Below are 19,865 nucleotides of genomic sequence, written 5' to 3'. Positions count from 1 at the left end.
CTGATTCAGGGCTGTGTAGTCTCACGGACGGTGGGATTAACAAACGAAGAAACATGGATTTGTCGAATCGACAGGCTTCACGACGGGAAGCAGCCGAGACGCTGTTTGTCTCGTTTTCAGGAGATTCAGCTGTGAGTACAGCGAGTGGTACAACGGCTCGCGACAAAAACACTAAAAAAGAGCTCTGGGACAAGTTGTGGAAGAGCCCGAAGTTAGAACAAGTGAAGTGGTGGGAGGCCACCACTTTGCAAAAATACGTGGACTGTAAACGGGTGCCTCGAGGCTTGCGCATATTCATTACTCCCACGTTTGCTGACCCGGACCCTGAGTTAATAGAGGAATGGGTAGAGAACAACCACCATTGTTTAACAATCATGTTAAAATTACTTATCAAATACGCCGAGAAAGACACGGTGAGACTGTCAGAGGAGATTGAACAAATAATTGAACAACTGAGGGGTCACTATACTGACAGTGAGTTTGAAACTGAGATGAAAAAGTTGACAACAAGACTACAAAAAGCGGAAGATGAAATTAAATTAAAGAAACAAAGTAAGTTCCACCGCGACCAATTGGACTATGAGAGGGGCCAGATTTTCACCTTTGGCAAAAAGTTTGACCATTTAAGAGAATTGAACAAGAAAATATTGAATGTACCTGAAAAACAACAACCAATCCAAACTGCTGCAAATGGCGAAAATGCTGATACAAACATGGTTGTGGAGAACGGGACAATGCCTTCAACCAGTGGCGGAACAATAACCACTGAAGGAGTAAAAAACAATATTTTAATAGAGTTCTCTCTTATGGCGCAAGGGAGACAAGGGCCTGTCAGCCCCAGCCCCGGATCTGTAGAATCACCAAATCAAGGTCGTGGAAGAGGCGCCAGAGGCGGCGGCAAAAGAGTCGCCAAAAGACAGGGATTGATCGATGCCTTCGTGGGAGTTACAACAAGAGGCAAGACGGCCAAAAAATGATGAACACCAACACAGTGGTAAATCTTTCTAATTTAATTTTATCGTTTGACCAAATTGAAGTTCTTTCATTGGGATTGACATTTTGCCCGTCCAGTCGTTTTAACTATGTGGACGGTAGGATTGATTTATTTCACTTCATACGAAAGTTGAAATTAAAGAAGTGGTTTTGTAATAAAAAAACCTCTGGAGGGGCAATCTTAAAGGAAGATACAGGAGTTGCCATTGGTGACATTAGCCTTCTAAAAACTATGCATTGTTTGGGCTCTGAAACTGATGACATACCAAGTACCCTAGAATGTTTATCTGATGAAGAACTGAACTATGACTATCCCAGTGGCAGTGGGTTTAAGTCAAAGTCAAGGTTTCTTCCACAAATTCATTGTGACAGCATTGATGTATTTGAAAAGGGTGTGATCACTGAATTTAAAAGGATAAACAAAGTGCAGAAAACCGATCATGACAATCTAACCAGACAACAGAGGAAGGCCTTGGTTGAACTTAAAAACAATAGAAATATTGTAATAAAAATGTCTGACAAAGGCGGTAATGTTGTGGTATGGCCAATTGAAATGTACCTTGAGGAGGGCAAAAAACAGCTTGATGATCGGTCAAACTATGCAATTAGTTCCAAAAACCTCTATGAAAAGAATGGCTTGGAGTATCAAAAACAATTGTTGATATGGAAACAAGACAAGCTAATATCTGAAGAGGAATACAAATTTCTTAAATGTGATCACCCGAAACTTGCGGTCTTATACCTTCTACCCAAGTTACACAAAAATGCGACAGTACCCCCAGGGAGACCTATTGTCTCAGCGATTGGTAGCACATATGAAAGTACATCTAAATACATAGATCACTTTTTAAGGCCATATGTGGAACAACTACCATCATATCTCCAGGACACACGAGACTTTTTGAAAATAATTGAACCCATACAGTGGGAGGACGATATGTGGCTTATGACATTGGATGTCAACAGCCTATATACATGTATACCCCACAATTTAGGTGTGGAGGCTAACCAACATTTTCTGAAAAGCCGTGATGTCAAGTATTTGGTGCATACTAACATGCTTGTGAAAATGATGTATGCCTGTCTTACCAGCAATTACTTCCTGTTTGATCATGTGGTCTATTGCCAGGCCAGGGAGACTGCGATGGGAACCTGCTTCGCCCCCAGCTACGCAGGCTTGTACCTGGGCTGGTGGGAGGAGCAGGTGGCGAGTAACATCACAGCCTTTACCCAGAACGTAGTCCTCTGGGCCAGGTATATAGACGATGTGTTTTGTTTGTGGAGAGGCAGTAAGGAAGCTGCAGCGCAATTTGTCATCGAACTGAAACAGAATGACTGCAATTTAAAATTTACCAGTACTATTGACAAACAATCTATTGAATTTTTAGATGTACTAGTGTCAGTTGATAACGGGAAGCTTAGTAGCAGGTTATATCGCAAACCGACGGCAGGCAACAGCCTGCTGCATGCGTCGAGTTGCCACCCGAAAAACCTGATCTGCAGTATACCGTTCGGTGAACTATTGCGTGCAAAAAGAAACTGTAGCACTAACTCAGAGTTTAATGAGGAAATGTTGGTAATGAAAGAACGTTTCAGGGAGCGGGGTTACTCGTCTAAAGTGGTTGAACAGGCTTGTAACAAAGTGAGAGGCATAGAGAGGAAAGAACTTCTCACCCCGAAACCAATAGGTGACAGTGAAGAAGAACTGATCAGATTCATTACTACATACTCTGACCAGACATGGCAGGTCAGGAAGAGTCTCAATAAATACTGGCATGTACTTCAGCTAGACGACACACTAAAGAAGGTTGTAGGGAAACAACCCATGATCACTTTTAGAAAGTGTCCAGCTCTGAAAGATATGCTTTGCAGTAACATGATAATTGACAATAAGGACAATAAAGCAATCAAAGGTTTCTTTACTTGTCAATCGTGTAAAGCCTGCAAGAACAGTGTTAACATGAAGGAAATCAAACTATCTAGCAATAGCAAAACTTTCAGCATTGAAAAACACCTCACATGCAAGTCCGACTTCTGTGTTTATGCATTGCAATGCCCATGCCCCATTGACATATATTGGTAGTACAAAACATCCAGTAAAAAAACGGGTACTAGAACATATGAGGGCTATTACACATGAGGACAAGAACTACCCCATTGCAAAACACTTTAAGGATGTTCATGAGAAAAAACTAAGTCTACTGAAATTCTGTGCCTTAGATAGGATTCCGCCATCAGAACGTGGTGGTGATAGACTGAGACAATTGAGACGACTTGAGTCAAAGTTCATAATTAAATATGACACTGTACATCCTTTGGGGTTGAATAAGGATGAGGAGTTATCGGTCCATTTAGCTTGAACAATTATATAAAACTCTAAACTTAGTAACTGAATCATGTAGAGATGTTTTGAAGCTGTCTATGTACTTGTTTTTTTAAAACAAATTGTGTGTATTTTAAAGTGATTACATATTTTATGTTTGTAGGAGACTCACATGTCGCCACGCTATAAGGATGGGAAACCACTGGCTGCTGAATTAATTGGACTGATTCAAGAGAATGTACCCAATTTAACCTCATATTATTTGGAGCTTAAAATTATTTGATTGCCCACTTGGGCGGGACTATGTGCAAACTAATTTACAGTGACTATTCATTTTAAGTTGATTTAAACAGCCCACAGGGGCTTGATTGAAATGTGAGACACAAATCACATTCAGAGTGTGAAAGCCCACTGGGGCGATATGTATTAACAATATTCTGATGCACTGTCATCTAGAATGAATTATCATGTTTTACACTCAGCTCATTAACATTGTTATATGAAATGTTATGTCGCTTTGATTTTGAGTTTACACTTTCGACATATGAGTTGCTCTTAAATCACTGTGGTAACTGGGTTACATACTTGTCTGTTTAAACAAACATATTCAAATATGGCCGCCATAATGTGGGTAAACAAACTTTTGTGAGGATGAGTAGTCCTACCTTTATGTTATTTTGTTGTTTACTTTAAAACGCGTGAAAGAAAAAAACACTGTTACCCGTGACCAAGGTGCGGCTGCACCGAAACGCGTCGGGTGTTTTTGGCATTCTGTGTGGTTAATAAACTTCACGCTTAATGGATTTGGGCTCGAGCTGACTTCTTTTCTAACCGATAAAGTTGCAGTGTTGAAATATATATATATATATATATATATATTCACTGAAAAAAACGTAGGTTTTACACACGTTATAGTTAGGATGTAGCATTTACAAAACCTATGAAATTCACTGAAAAAAACATAGGTTTGACACCAGTTATAGTTAGCTGGAAATTTTACTGATATAAAACCAATGAAATTCCACGTTATAGTTAGTTGGACTCACTATAACTTGCGCGTGTAATGCACTGCTGATGACGTCACATATTACATCACTCATGACATCACTGATGACAGCATCCAGTGAATGTGTGTCTTTCTGAAAAATAAATATGTGTTATATATGTATATATTATTGAATATCTTAGTGAATACATATATTACTGAGTAATGCTTAAATATTTAAATATATGTATTAGTGTTTCACTTTGTGTATAAGTGGCTGCATGGGTTGATGAGTAGGTACATGTGTATGTATATAGGTTATTAGATGTTTTTCTTAGTATCAGTATGAGTGTTTGCATGGTTTGGTGGGGGTATTACTTACTACATAGATGCAAGAATGACTGAGTCTCTGTTTGTATGTGTTTTGAAGACAGCATATGTGCACGACTGTATGGGTGGATTAGTGTGCATATGTCTGTGTTAGTGAGTGAATGACTGTCTTATTAGTGTCTTTATCAGTAACTACATATGTTTTAATGTAGTATATGTGAATATTGATGTATATAAGTGACTATATGTGAGAGTGAGGGATTGTAAGAGTTCCTGTTTAAATTAGTATGTGTTTCTATAAGTGATTTTTTAAGAGAGTAAGTATGTGTAAGTTTCCTTAGAAGTAAAGTGGTAGTGTGTGTATAGCTGTTTATGCAAATAAATGGATGTTCAATAGTTTATTTGCATGTGTGAGTATGTGTGTGAATAACTTTTGGATGACTGTCGGTGTGTAAGAGGATGTGTACGTGTATCACTACATATGATTAGTGAATATATGTATGACTGACTATATAGAACTGTTGGTGAATTAGTGCATGTGTATATAGATGGTGGAATTGTTGAATTGGTTGTTGTAACTGGTATGGGTATCTCCATTTTTTTGAACATTTTAGTTTCTATTTTTGAATATGCGTTTCAAGGGTTAGATTACAGTGAAAGGAGGTCTGTCACTGTGTCACAAGGATGGTGTCATCAGTGATGTCATGAGTGATGAAATATGTGACGTCATCAGCAGTGCATTACACGCGCAAGTTATAGTGAGTCCAACTAACTATAACGTGGAATTTCATTGGTTTTATATCAGTAAAATTTCCAGCTAACTATAACTGGTGTCAAACCTATGGTTTTTTCAGTGAATTTCATAGGTTTTGTAAATGCTACTTCCTAACTATAACGTGTGTAAAACCTATGGTTTTTTCATTGAATTTCATTGGTTTTTAAAATGCTAATTCAGAAATATCTCGTGTATACAACCTATACTTTTGTCAATAAAGTTCTGGCAATATTTTTTTCAGAAACAAGCCGTTTTCTTCACTGTTCAAGTTGCATAGAGACTCCTTGTAAAGCGATACAGAATTAGAAAGTCTGTACCTTGCCTTTTTTTCAACGCATTAAAATTTGCCTGTAAATAAAAATAGCCTTTCTAAACTTTCGTGCACGACCCGGTGTGCGCACTCTCGTCAACAGTTCTCAATAAAATGGATAGCGCATTTCCAGGCTTTCGTGCGCGACCGACTGTGCGCACCCGCCTATATATTTCGTGAAAACTTTGCAATCTGAACTTATTGAATTTCTTCATAGACCCATCAAAGAACTTATACTACGTCAAAGAGACTAAACCTAGGCTTCTTTTTTAATATTATGAAAATTTTCATTAAATGGAGCCGAATGTCTTTTTAAACTTTCGTGTGTGACCGAATGTACACACCTTGGTATTTTAAAAAAATATATAAAAGGTTTTATACTTTAACAATTGTATGCTTGAATCGAGCTCAGAAGATATATAAGTCCGGATGTGTTTAGATTTACTCCTTTTCACGTTTTGAAACTTCGCTGCATTAGACCGCTACTTCCAAATGGCGTACGTGACCAGATACTTTCACCGCGTACACGTCCTGAGACGCGCATGTGAAGTCATGTGACTTGAAAACAACACTTCCAATTGGTTCTTAGTAGTTTCTATTCTGCAATTTACACGGAGAACTCCACCCACTTCTCTCACTATCTTTTCTACTCTCAAAAGAGAACGACGTTCAACACCCTTCGGAAGACTTTGCTGAAATGGCTGCCGCCCCGCATTCATCTTCCGAATCTGAAGGAAATGAGCGAATACCTTTAAAAAGAAAAAAGGAATCTTTTATTTGGCAATTTTTCACTTATCCTGAAGAACAAAAGAAAGTGAATGTGCCAAAAGTTACCTGCACGATATGCAATTCGGTTCTCTCAAGAGGAAATCCAAGAAAAAAATATTCCTTTTCCATACATACCATGGTGCGGCATGTCAAACAAGTGCACCCTGTGGAATTTGCAAAGGCATCGACAAGAGCCCTGGCCACGCTATTACCATCAGAGGTGGCCAGCACATCTTCTGGTGGACGACCTGTATCTCCATCGAGTGCTGTGATGGACTTGAGACCATATCTTGCAAAGGTGCACATGAAATGCAAAGAGTGTGGAGAAATTCTTCTGTACGGAGAGCAGAGCCTCGTTCTTACTAAACTAAAAATTGAGAGTCATAAATGCCCCGAGAAAAGATACATTTCTTCATTTCATTTTGATCCTGTGTCACTCTTGAAAATGTTGTTGCAAGTTTAAAAAATCAAAAACAACATAACAGTTGTTTAAAAAAAAAAAAAAAAAAAAATAGTTATTTTCAGAACTAACTCATTGTACCAAAAACAGCTCCAGGGAGGAGGAGCTTGGCGCGCACCCAAGATGGTCGCGTGAGCTCAGAGCTCCCGGACCTTCGCCACCTCCACCGATCATCCTGTATCTTATCCTGATTTAGACGACGGGCTTTTGTGGTCGTGACCTGGCTGATCATTTATACGTTTTCAGATTGCGATTTGGTCTCCGGGAACCGAAAATACGGACTTTTGAACATTCCTGGCCTGCTCCATGGTACTGCCCCGGGCTTGCTTTCTCTGCCAGCCGGGTGGTAATTGAATAACAACGGCCCAGGCGGGGCTCCCATGCCCGGTCTTCTACTTTCAGTTTCGATTCTTGTGATCTGGCCTCATTGATTTTGCCTTGGTAGCCCTGGTCGCTTGTTTCACTCACTATCACGTCATCGTTGGTGATCTGGACTTTTGCTGCCCTGATCAGTGGCTGGCCCTCCACCTATTCTCCGAATTGATCCGGGCGTATTGAGTGTCGCCATTTTTACTAGGTCTCAGAATACCCTCCGGGGCGCACAACCTGAAATGGCCACCAAGCCCGAGGCGGAGAGGCGCAGGACCAGACCGGCAACTCGGGGGGGTCCTGTGCAGTCCAATGTCATGGATCGCTATACCCTCACTAAGGGCTCTCCGAGTGGCATAACTAAACCCCCGGCCACCTTTGGGGACGATTCCCTGTTGGATGAAGAACCGTCGTTGAAAGACGTCATGGGCGCCATTGCTGGGATGAAGGCCACGTTGGGACAACAATATGAGGCCCTGACTCACAAGCTGGACACGGTTGCTATAGATGTTAATCTGATCAGGGCAGACCTCGGAAAGACTAACGAGAAGGTCAAATCCCTTGATTTGAAGACATCCAGTCTTGTCACCGACGTCTCTGAGTTACAGACTGAGGTCGGTAATTTGAGATCTGTCCGTGACTACCTCACTCGACGCTTGGACGATTTTGAAGGCCGCGCACGGCGGAACAACGTCCGGTTGGTTGGTGTCCCGGAAACGACGGACTCGACAGAGGTGGACCTCTTGGTGGAGGACCTTGTCCTGAATCACTTAGCGCCCAAGGGCCTGAGCAAGTTTTTTGCAGTGGAACGGGCCCACCGAATCCCGAGTGGCCCGCCCAAGCTGGGTGCTTCTCCGCGCCCCATCATTGCGCGGATCTTTAACTTTCGTGACAGAGATGCGATCCTGCAGGCGTCCCGCACCTCGGGCCCCACGAAATATGAAAACGCCGCGATCAGCTTCTACTCGGACTTCACCCAACAGGTTCAGAGGCAGCGATTGGGATTTCAAGGGGTGAAGAAGAGAATGAGAGACAGAGCCATGAAATATTACATGCTTTTCCCGGCTCGACTGCGTGTGGTTCACAATGATAGAACATTTTTCTTTGACCATCCTGGAGCTGCTAGTGACTGGTTGGACTCGTTGCCCCCTGGACAGGAACAATTTGACCATTCGGAACACCCCGGTGGAGCAGAGGGGGGCCTGATGGAGCAGGAATAGGAAGTGACTCGGATCCTGGAGCAACGTATTGACTTTCGGCAGTGGGTTGATGCTATGCTACTATTGTTTGCTACTGTGTTGTCTTAATGGGGTGTGGGAGGGGGTCGGTGTATCTTCCTCCTCTGGGGTTCTTTTTGTAGATTAGTTGTATGTTAGGGCGACAGGCACACTGCAAGTTGGGGTGGCTCTTGAGTCTCACGCAGGGGTGCGGGGTGGGGGGTTTGATGTTGGTTTGGGGGGTTGGGGGGTTGAAGTTTTTTTTTTTTTTTTTTCAAGGCATAGTACTGATGATCTCCTGTGTTGCAGTGTCGCGGCTGGTGTGGGGGGGGACCTGGGGTGGATTCTGGGATGGGAGATAGGGGACTACGCATTCTGTGTTGGAACGTAAATGGGTTGGGAGACAGAATTAAACGTGGGGTGGTTTTACAGTTGCTACGGCGCTTGTCTCCTGATGTGGTTTTGCTTCAAGAAACGCACTTGCTGGGTAATACGTGCCACGCCATTAATAGGCGTGGATACCGTCTCATGGCCCACTCGGGTTTCACTTCCGGCTCTAGAGGGGTGGGCATTCTGGTTCGGACCTCCCTCCCCCTTGCTGTTGATGACGTTATACTTGATGATAGGGGGCGTTATGCCGCTATAGTAGGGCGCTGGGAGGGGAGGGTGATTACTTTCCTCTCGGTTTACATACCCCCAGGCCTTCAAACTACAACATATGCTGATTTGGGAAAAGTGATCCTGGGCGTTCCCGAGGGTGTACTTGTAATAGGGGGGGATTTCAACTCAGTAGTGTCTGGAGTGTGTGATCGTTACCCTCCCCGTGTCCTCGCTAAATCTCAATCCTGGCTGGGGGATTTTCTGGAGGCGATGGGACTAACCAATTGCTGGCGTTTACATCATCCTGGGCACCAACAGTATACTTTTCACTCCGGGGCCCATGGCAGCCTTTCGAGGTTAGATTATGTTTTGATGCCCTCCTCCCAGGCTTCCCTCATAGGGGAGGTGAAACATCTTGCCAGGGGTATTTCGGATCACTCCCCGCTATGGTTGGTTGTGTCCGCTCGTCAGGGGTCGGGAGGTCGGGTTGCCCCGATTAACCCATGGTACCTCCGCGATCCTAGGATCAGAGGGGAATTGCTTAAAGCGATCGATCGTTACTTTGCTGAAAATGTGGGTTCGGTGTCCTCTTCTGTCTCCTTGTGGGAAGCATATAAAACTGTTATTCGGGGACAAGCCCTCTCATCGATTGGCAATGTTAAGAGATGTATGCGGGAAGAGGTTGTCCGTCTTGAGACTGAACTTACCATCCTTGAGGGAGAATTGGATTCTGGTGCCTCCCCTGAGAAGCTGCACTGGTTAGACCTGAAACAGCACGAATATAGAGCACTTGTGACTGATGCTGCGAAAGAGATGGGTCGTGAACAGCAAGGGCGTCTGTATGATGTGGGAGATAAGGCGGGGAAGTTGCTTGCTTGGTTGGATAGGAGAGAATGCGCGAGTCGAGTTATCCCTGTTATAGTTGATGTGAATGGTGACAGTATCACTGACCCTGCTGGGATCGTTGAGCGGTTTGCCGATTATTTTAGGGTGGTATACTCCCCTGTGTCCGATAGATTGGAGCAGGACTCCCGCTTGCTTCTACGCGATATCTCGCTGCCATGCTTGTCTGACCCGGAACGAGACCTGCTGGAAGCTCCGCTCACGGTTGATGAAATTGCGACCGCTATCCGATCGATTCGCTCCGGGAGGGCCTCGGGCCCTAATGGACTCCCCATCGAGCTTTACAAACTTCGTCCCGACGTACTGGCGCCGTATTTGCGATCAATGTTCTTGGAATCCCTAGAGAGAGGGTCTCTTCCTCCTGATCAAAGGCTGGCCTCCATAGTGGTTATCCATAAGGAAGGAAAGCCGCGTGACCGCTGCGAATCCTTCAGACCTATTTCCCTGATTAATGTTGAACCTAAGATCCTGGCCAAAGTTCTTGCTATTCGTTTGATATCTGTTATAGGAGATCTTGTTCACCCGGACCAATCGGGCTTTATACCACATCGCAATACGGCACTTAATCTTCGGCGCCTCCATGGAGTCCTAGCGCGAGCTGGGACTCTGCGAGAGTCGGCCATCTTGGCGTCCCTAGACGCCACTATGGCGTTTGATACGCTTGAGTGGCCTTATCTTTGGGCGGTCCTTTCTAAATTCGGGTTTGGGCCTGCCTTTATCCGTTGGGTGCAACTGCTCTATGCTGGCCCTTTGGCCCAGGTAGTGGTGAATGGGCGTGTTTCGGCCTCCTTTGCGCTTGGTAGGGGTACGCGTCAGGGCTGTCCTCTGTCCCCACTCCTGTTCGCTCTTGCTTTAGAGCCGCTAGCGGCTTGGTTAAGATGGGAACCATCCTTGAAGGGCATTAGATGGTCTCCGGCATTTGAAGACCGTATATCTCTGTATGCGGATGATATACTTTTATATCTTACGTCACCCCGGAAGTCGTTGATCGTCCTTTTCGACGTTTTGACTTCTTTCAGTAAAAATTCCGGTCTTGTCATCAATTGGTTAAAATCTTGCATTTATGTTCTTTCCGGCGATGCTCCCCTCTTGCCACGTGGATGTCCTATTTCGGTGGTGCAGGAGGGATTCAAATATCTTGGAATCTTTGTTACCCTGGATCCTACGCTTCGTTACGAGCGCAATTTGTTGCCCCCTCTCCGACGTCTTCGGGCGGATATAGAAACGTGGAACAGACTCCCTCTCTCTCCCCTGGGACGAGCGGCGTTGTTTAAGATGATGTCGCTCCCCCGATTTCTTTATGCGCTTCAAAACACGCTTGACGTAGTACCAGCCGGGTATTTCCGGGAGATTGAATGTCTACAGCGACAGTTGATATGGGGGGCCGTTCTCGTATTGCCCTTTCGAAACTCACGCTCCCTTGGTATGACGGCGGCATTGCACTCCCGGACATCCGTCGCTATTATTGGGCCTCTCAGTTAGGGGCCATCAACCACGGTACCTATGATCATTCACTAAACCCGGCCTTTGCGATGGATAAATGGTTGCTGCCCGGCGGCGATTACAACAGGGCTTTATACGCGAAATCAGCCGGTAGATCTCTTACGGGTCCTACTAACACAGCGGTGCGGGTGTGGTATCGGGCTACGGCGGCCACGGGATGGGCTGACAGACCGACCCGGGCTACTCCACTCTATGCCTCGGATAAACTTGGCTCCCTTTGGCGATCGAAGGGATTCGATCGGTGGGACATGATAGGGATCAGCAGGGTCGATGATGTGTGGATCAAGGGTAGGATCAAAACTTTTGAAGAATTGAAAGTTGAATATGGATTGAATGATAGGGAATCCTTTCGGTATGCGCAAGTCCGGCACGCAATTTTGTCTGTTTTTCCCCGAGGCTCGGACGTGCCGGAAACATCCCCGCTTGAAGATAGGATACTGGATGGGCATGTCCCTGATAGCACTATTTCGCTCATTTATAAAAAACTGATTAATACTAGGATTGACTTATTGGAAGGCCTCCGAGGGTTGTGGACCAGTGATGGTCTGGAGCTCGATGATGAGGATTGGCAGGCCGCGATCTCTTCCCCGAAAGAGGTGGCTATCCCAGCACGCCTTCGGTTTGTCCAACTCAAAATTCTGCATAGGGTGTATGTGACTGGTCCGCGTCTGGTGCGAATGGGATTCTTGACGGATGGATTGTGCAGACGCGGATGTGGCATGGTGGCCACCTTTCTCCATATGATTTGGGAATGTCCGGCCGTGTCGAACTATTGGACTCGCGTGCATGCTGTCATGAGTGAGGTTACGGGTGTACGGTTGATGCCTGAAGCGCGGAGGTGCTTGCTGAACGTCTGGGAACCGAATGATTACAATCTGGCGCAGCTTCGATGGGCGACCTTGGGTAACATGATCGCCAAGCGTGACATTGCCCAGCTGTGGGGCACCCAGAGGCCTCTGACAGTCCTAGTGTGGAAACAAAACATGGATTGGTGCATGTTTCGAGAAAAAACGGTTTATGTTTCCCGTGGCACACCTGGCAAATGGGGGAAAATCTGGACTCAGTGGAACGCATACCGTGGTGATATATGTACTCCCCCCATATCGGAATGTGATATTGACTTGCCATCCTCCCAACCTGATGTTTCCTCCGCAGGACTATAGATGTATTGTATACTTCTGGTCTCCTTTTCCCCCCCCCTTCCCCCCTGATTTATTGTTTGCAACGATATTTGATTTACGTTTGTACCCCCTCCACCGGCCAAATGGTGACACACTTCTATTGTAATGCCTTGTCATGTTTTGTTTTTCTGTTTTTTTTGTCTTTATTTTCAATAAAAAGTTTCAACAAAAAAAAAACCAGCTCGAGGAGCATATTATAAAGGGGGTTAATCTCCGCTTTTTTGCCTTTCGTTCGTGCGCGACCGTGTGCGCGCACCCGCCTATATATTTCGTGAAAACTTTGCAATTGCAACTTATTAAATTTCTTCATAGACCCATCAAAGAACTTATACTACGTCAAAGACACTAAACCTAGGCTTCTTTTTTATTATTATGAAAATTTTCATTAAATGGAGCCGAATGTCTTTTTAAACTTTCGTGCGTGACCGAATGTACACACCTTGGTATTTAAAAAAAAATATATAAAAGGTTTTATACTTTAACAATTGTATGCTTGAATCGAGCTCAGAAGATATATTAAATCCGGATGTGTTTGGATTTACTCCTTTTCACGTTTTGAAACTTCGCTGAATTAGACCGCTACTTCCAAATGGCGTACGTGACCAGATACTGTCACCGCGTACACGTCCTGAGACGCGCATGTGAAGTCATTGTGGTGTGACTTGAAAACAACACTTCCAATTGGTTCTTAGTAGTTTCTATTCTGCAATTTACACGGAGAACTCCACCCACTTCTCTCACTATCTTTTCTACTCTCAAAAGAGAACAACGTTCAACATCTTTCGAAAGACTTTCTGTTCACGCGATAATGTGAAATACTGAGATTGTTACAGGATTTTCTATCAGATATGTGTTCCCATTTCTGTTGAAGCACTAACACCGTGGAAAATTCCACCAATAGCAGTGATATTTTTAACGCCGAGCACCGGCGATTTTTATCACTTAGAAGCCTTCCTATTATGAAGGTTTATCTCCTAAGTCTCTGATTCTCAAACTGTGCAACGCGGCTCCCCTGTGTGCCGTAATGAAGTGCTAGGGGCGCCGCCCACACTCTAGTGTGACTAACCATCTATAAATTCCACAGACATCTCTACCCTGTTATCTGCAATTGTGAGCATCAAAAGGAGCTGCGCTACGCCCCCGTGAGAGGCCTCACTCCCACTGCTGTAACGGCTTGGCAGTCCTCCAGATGCACAGGAACAGCCCCTCCGATCCATTGAAGTTCTGTGTCGGTCTCAATACCACTTACAAAATGAAAATAAGCACTGAAGAATATTCAAGTATGTAGTACTCCTCCTGCTACAGCATACAAAATGCATTCTATTACCTATAAAAAAGTCAAACACCCACGCTACAATCATATAGAACACTTCCTCTAAAGAAACCTGTGAATAACTTTAAAACATCAGGTTAACCTTTTTTTACTCTCTCATCATTATTAAAGATAAGTATTTACAATGCTATATTAAACAATGCCATGGTTCTTTCTTTTTAATTTTAAAAATCTTGCAATCTTTCACAAACCCAATACTCATGGCTTCTTTTTCGTGACAAAAATCTTGCAATATTACATACCTACATAGAATAACAGAAAAAACATAACACTACAAAGGCCGAACACTCTACTAAACGCGGATTTGTAACCTATGGGGCAGATTTATGTTAACTACTTCATACCCAGATATGCACCAGTTAATGTGCACCACAGTATGCTAGTGCTCCGTTACCCATGGTGTGCAACATTTGAAATGTGGCGCACCATGGTACAAAAACACCATACATGCGTAACACATCTGTGCTGAAAAAGTAATACATTACTAGAGTTGCATCGCAAGTGTGATGCAGCTCCAGCAAGGCTCACCAATGCACTATATTCACAATACTGCATCAATACCTACGCCTGCTTCAAGCACATGCACAGTTTTGAAACAGCATGGGTCTGAAAGTCACTGAGTGAAATATCATGCATTACAGTCAGCCACTTTCAAGACGCATTCCTTCAGAGGAACACTTCTTTATGGTGCAGGGCTTTAGAATGTGACATATCTCCTAGATCCATAACGTTGTAAATATGGTACATTATTTCCACTGTCATTGTATTAAATAAACTGACGAAATTGTGGCGCAAAGAGACGCAACGTCAACATAAAGCTGCCACAATGTGTTTTAAAGTGCCCTTTAAATTACAACCAACACTCTCTTTGAAGAGACCCCTCAGGTTTTTTTAACACCTGTTAAGTCCTTCCATGCTCATGACAGAGCCGCTCCATCACAAGCATTACCTCAGCTGTCCTCAGGATGGACCAGTTTTGTCATGGGCTTGCCGCTGTGCTTGCACAGCACTAATATTGCGCCTCCATGACACGTTCTATTGACTAAGCAGAGCCATGACAGAACCACTGTATCATGAACAGATCTCAACCGTGGCTCATGAAGGAGTAGCTCTATCATGAGCATAGAAGTACCACTCAGCCTCCCGGCCCCCTAATGCTGTGGCAGAATTGCCACTGCAGCAAAGAACTTAAACTCCTGGAAAGAACAACATGTAACATTTAATATCATTTCCCACCAATGTTTTCATATATCAGTGTTGCTGAACTCACTCAGTGAAATGTCGCTCATTTCATTAAATCACTTTTAAAGCATGCCTTATAACAATGCACCCAATCCTATGTGGAAGTGCTTATATTAAACATGACATTGCTTTAAGCAGGATAGACAAAGAAATGACACAGTGATGTAAAAGTTTCTTTATTTTTTATACTTACCTAAAAAATAATAAAAAAGTAAAGTAAATTTCTTTTAAAAATGTAGTACCTGTGGAAGAAAAGTAAAAATAAGATTATAATGTACATTTCATAAAATAAAAAAAGTAGGAGTCAATAAGAAAGAGGCAGAGAAAACTCTCGGATGTTATTAGTTGTACTTACCTTATAAATATAATATCTGTGAAAGACAGTAAAAAAATATGTTATAATACATATTTCTAAATTCAATGTAACAAAATAACTCAAACAACATATTAAATGGTTTATTTTTGCTGTCCTCAGAATACATTGATTTTCACTATAAACAGTGATTTCAATATTAATCATCATATAACAGCGGGGGAAAAAAAACACAATCAAAATGATTGTGTTTAAAAAAACCATCTAAAATCTCCATACATATTATAAATACCTGAAAAAAACATATCTTAAATGTTTTTCTCAAATTCGCAATTTCTTGAGTAAGCACACTACATCTTCCACAGTTACAAACTAATTAAACTATACGACCTATTTTTAAATATATCTCAAAAAAACACCGTGCAAGTATCTCCTATAAAAATCTATCTTAAGTATACATTTTCTTCTCTCATACCTTTCCGCATGGCCAAATTGTATAAGTTAACTCATTACCTTTTAAATACCTCTCCCAAAAACTTGCGTCCATATATGTTCTAAAATAATTATCTAAAGTACTCATTTTCTTCTCTCATATTTTTCCACATGGCCAAATACTATGAGTTAAGTAGTTTTTTTCTGAAATTTCTTAATCTTAATCTTATCTATTCTTTTGTGAACCTTTACAGTAAAAATGTGTAACATGCTTTATACCACCAAACATTAACTAAATTTCTACCTGATGTTATCACTATACCAAACACAAATTTCATTTATAGATTTGTAGACCCTCAGTCACATGATATTTGTAAACAAGAAAGTTTCATATCTTTACAGTATTAATCTTCCTACAGCAAGTGATTCTACTGAAATTTGGGTTCCAAAAATAGCAGATAGGAGTTAGTTAAGGCAAAAGGCAAACGTTTCTTAAAAGTCAATTGGGTATCATTGCAAAGCGTCCAGCCACTTCCACACTTCAAATAAGCTGTATAATGTCCTGATGATGTGGAAGGCCCTTCATGAAAAATAATGGCTACAGTTACAAATGTTCGTCTAGAAATAGATACTTGAGTAGCCACAACATTTTTAATTAAAGTTGACAATTTACTCCCATCAGCTCTGCATCGTTGAAACATTAATATTACATATTGTCCATATCTATGGATAAATAAAGTTGATAACATTTCAGACTTACATTGAGAACAGACCATGTTCTGATGCGCATCTTTAACTAGTTTATTAAAAGACACTTCTTTACAGTCTGGTAATGTTAAATATATAAATCTTTCACTGTGTATATCAGTACTACTTGAAAATGAGCAATTATCACAGTTATGTTCCCATTTATAAGAAAGGCCAAAAAGATTATCAATATCTACACCTTCATCTTCCAAAACTGTAAACATATACATAATAAATTCCTGACAATCTTGCTGAATATTCTGTGAAAATTGATTTACTCCTGCACATATGTCTAAAACATTCCTTAGTTCTGAAACACTTCCTACTTCACTTTCACCACTACTACATTTTTCAAATATAGAATTTAAGGAATAGCAAAATGTTTGCTCCTGATTTTCTACAATCTGTTCCCTAACATTTTTTAGAAAAAAACCAACATTAACTACTACATTTGCATAACAGTTGACACCAGACCTGTTTTCAAACTTAAATCCAACAATCTCTTCAATACTAACCGTTTTCTTATGCCTACCAACAACAGCTACATCTTTTTTTCGTCGTTTCTCAACTACTTCAGCACATTTCTCCTCATTTTTCCTTTGCTGACCAACCATACGCCTTTCAATTAAAGGATATTGAGGTAAACTTGGAGCATAATCTCTTCTTAACCTATTATACTCCTTCACACAATTTAAATCTGCACTAATCTTTGTCTCATCATAATCAATTAAATAAAGTCCACATAAAGTTCTAACTCGCGATAAAGCAACACATGCCATACCCTCTTTGAATACAGTGCTTCCAATATTTACCAAAGCACAATCTACACTTAAACCTTGAGATTTGTGAATAGTCACTGCATATGCCAAATAAATTGGAAATTGCTTCCGACGGACATATAAGTCTTTCACAAGCAAAAAACGATTTGAACAGCGACTAATTTGCTGAACTTCCTCAATTCCATCAAATTTTATTCTTAAAAATTCAATCTCATCTCTATTTGTATAATTAACAAAACCAACAACATTACCCATTGCTCCATTTACCAATCCTCTTTCTACATGTAAATTTCTCCTTAAAATTATCCGACAATTTAAACATACATACAGATTTTTCTCTAAACCAGCAGTTTTAGATATACTTTTTTGAAGAGAATCCAATTTTAACTTCAACTTTTCAGACAAAACAATAGTACTACCTTCATGCTCTATTCTATCTTTAGCTTCCAGTTTCCTAATTTGTTGATTTTCTAAATTCAACATTTTCTCATTAAAAACTGAACATTCTTTCACAGTTGGCATCAAGCATATCACTGATTTATCTGCTACCTCTTTACTATATATTTTCTCAGGTACATTATCTTCATTAGGAAACAGCTTGGAAAGTAATCGTGTTCGTAGAGTGTGTTTCGCATCTTCAGTTAGTTTTCCAATCCTGATATCTTGAAGAATATTTCCATATTTAGTATCCTTTGCCTGTCGCATATTTTGAATCAGTTCAGTATATTTGAAATGTGACCATATATTAACATTTCCAATACTGCCCAGGCACTTTCTAGTCTCCTCATGCGTAACAGTTTCAAATACAGGTTGTCCTTTCACTGGAGTTAGTTGGAGTAGATCTCCAAAAACTATGACATGTTTACCTCCAAATAACACATCATACTCTGTCTTAAGTATCTGTTGCATTCTTAAATGCACAAAAGCAAGCATTAAATTAGATACCATGCTTACTTCATCAATAATAAGAAGTTTCATTTTTTTAAGCACTCTAGAAACTTCAAAACAAGCTTCTCCAGATAGCTTGTGATATTGTAATTTATTTTCATGTTCAACTGGCAGCATCAGTAAACGATGTAAAGTAATACCTTTAATATTATGTGCTGCCAATCCAGTTGGAGCAGTAACAACACACGACAGTGTTGACTGAGTTCTTTGCTGTAAATATGTAGTAATTCCTTTAATTAGGTAACTTTTACCAGTTCCAGCTTCTCCACTTACATATATATTCGAATAGGTTCAAATGACATACATGAGCAATCTTTTCTCTCATGACGAAAGCCATGCTCAATGTGCTCTGTCACTTCATCATATATCTGTCTTTGCTCAATATTAAATTGCTTCTTTAATTCTTCTAAGTTGATTACTTCCTCTTGACCTTGCTGCATTGCTCTTTCCACCTCATCCATGGCAGTGGCTGCTTCATTTTGGATAATTGGTTGTCCCAGTGGATCTTGACTTAATGAAGCCGAACTTTGACTATCTTGTGAACTATCTCTAGCAATCTCCGCTGCAATTGTCACTTCTTGCTCTATTTCATCATTCAACATTTGCAGATAATTACTAAAAACAGTACATTCAATACTACTTTTAGATGCGTTGAATGAATCTTCATAACTATCAAAGTCCCCAAGTAGTTCCTCTTCTCTACGCCATGGTTTAAAGAGTTGCAAAAGAGCAAAATAGTAAAATTCTCTTTTGTCAGCTGTTTCGCAACTCAGTTTCCGATGATTAATCAAGTGTCCTTTTCTTTGCTTCACCAGACATCCTTCTTGTCCAATTACAGCATATACACCTTTATCAATGTTCTCTGTAACATTCCTTTTAAAAGTGTAGTTTTGAAGTATTTCATACAGACAAATGTTTTCTAGAAGAGTACTTCTATTTGGATAGTATGTATCCAACATATTTGTTTTCAGAATGTCTGTACTGTTTGGTTCTTTCTGGGCTAAATATTCAATTTCTTGCACAGGTTTTAGAACACAGTTTCGTGTTTCTGCAAGACCCAAACTCACCCAGAGAATAGTCCTTGATTTAGCATAAAGACTTGCTGATGATAATCGGTCACAACATTCATATGCTCCAATTTCTCGATGAGACAACATCTTCAAACTGTACGTATACAATTTCTTGCTTAGGCTCTTTTCATGAGAAATGTCTTCCCACATCTCCTTCAGTTCCGTCTTTTCAGATTTTGTGATGTAAGACGTTACATATCGAGCCACAGCAATAGAGTTGTCTGCAACATATTGTATGTCCATGTTAGCATTCCACATGGACAAAATGACTGGGTTATAGTCAT

The sequence above is a fragment of the Lissotriton helveticus genome, chromosome 4_1 (genome assembly GCF_964261635.1).
Source record: "Lissotriton helveticus chromosome 4_1, aLisHel1.1, whole genome shotgun sequence".
In the NCBI taxonomy this organism is placed as follows: Eukaryota; Metazoa; Chordata; class Amphibia; order Caudata; family Salamandridae; genus Lissotriton; species Lissotriton helveticus.
Note: the sequence above shows the minus strand (reverse complement) of the source record.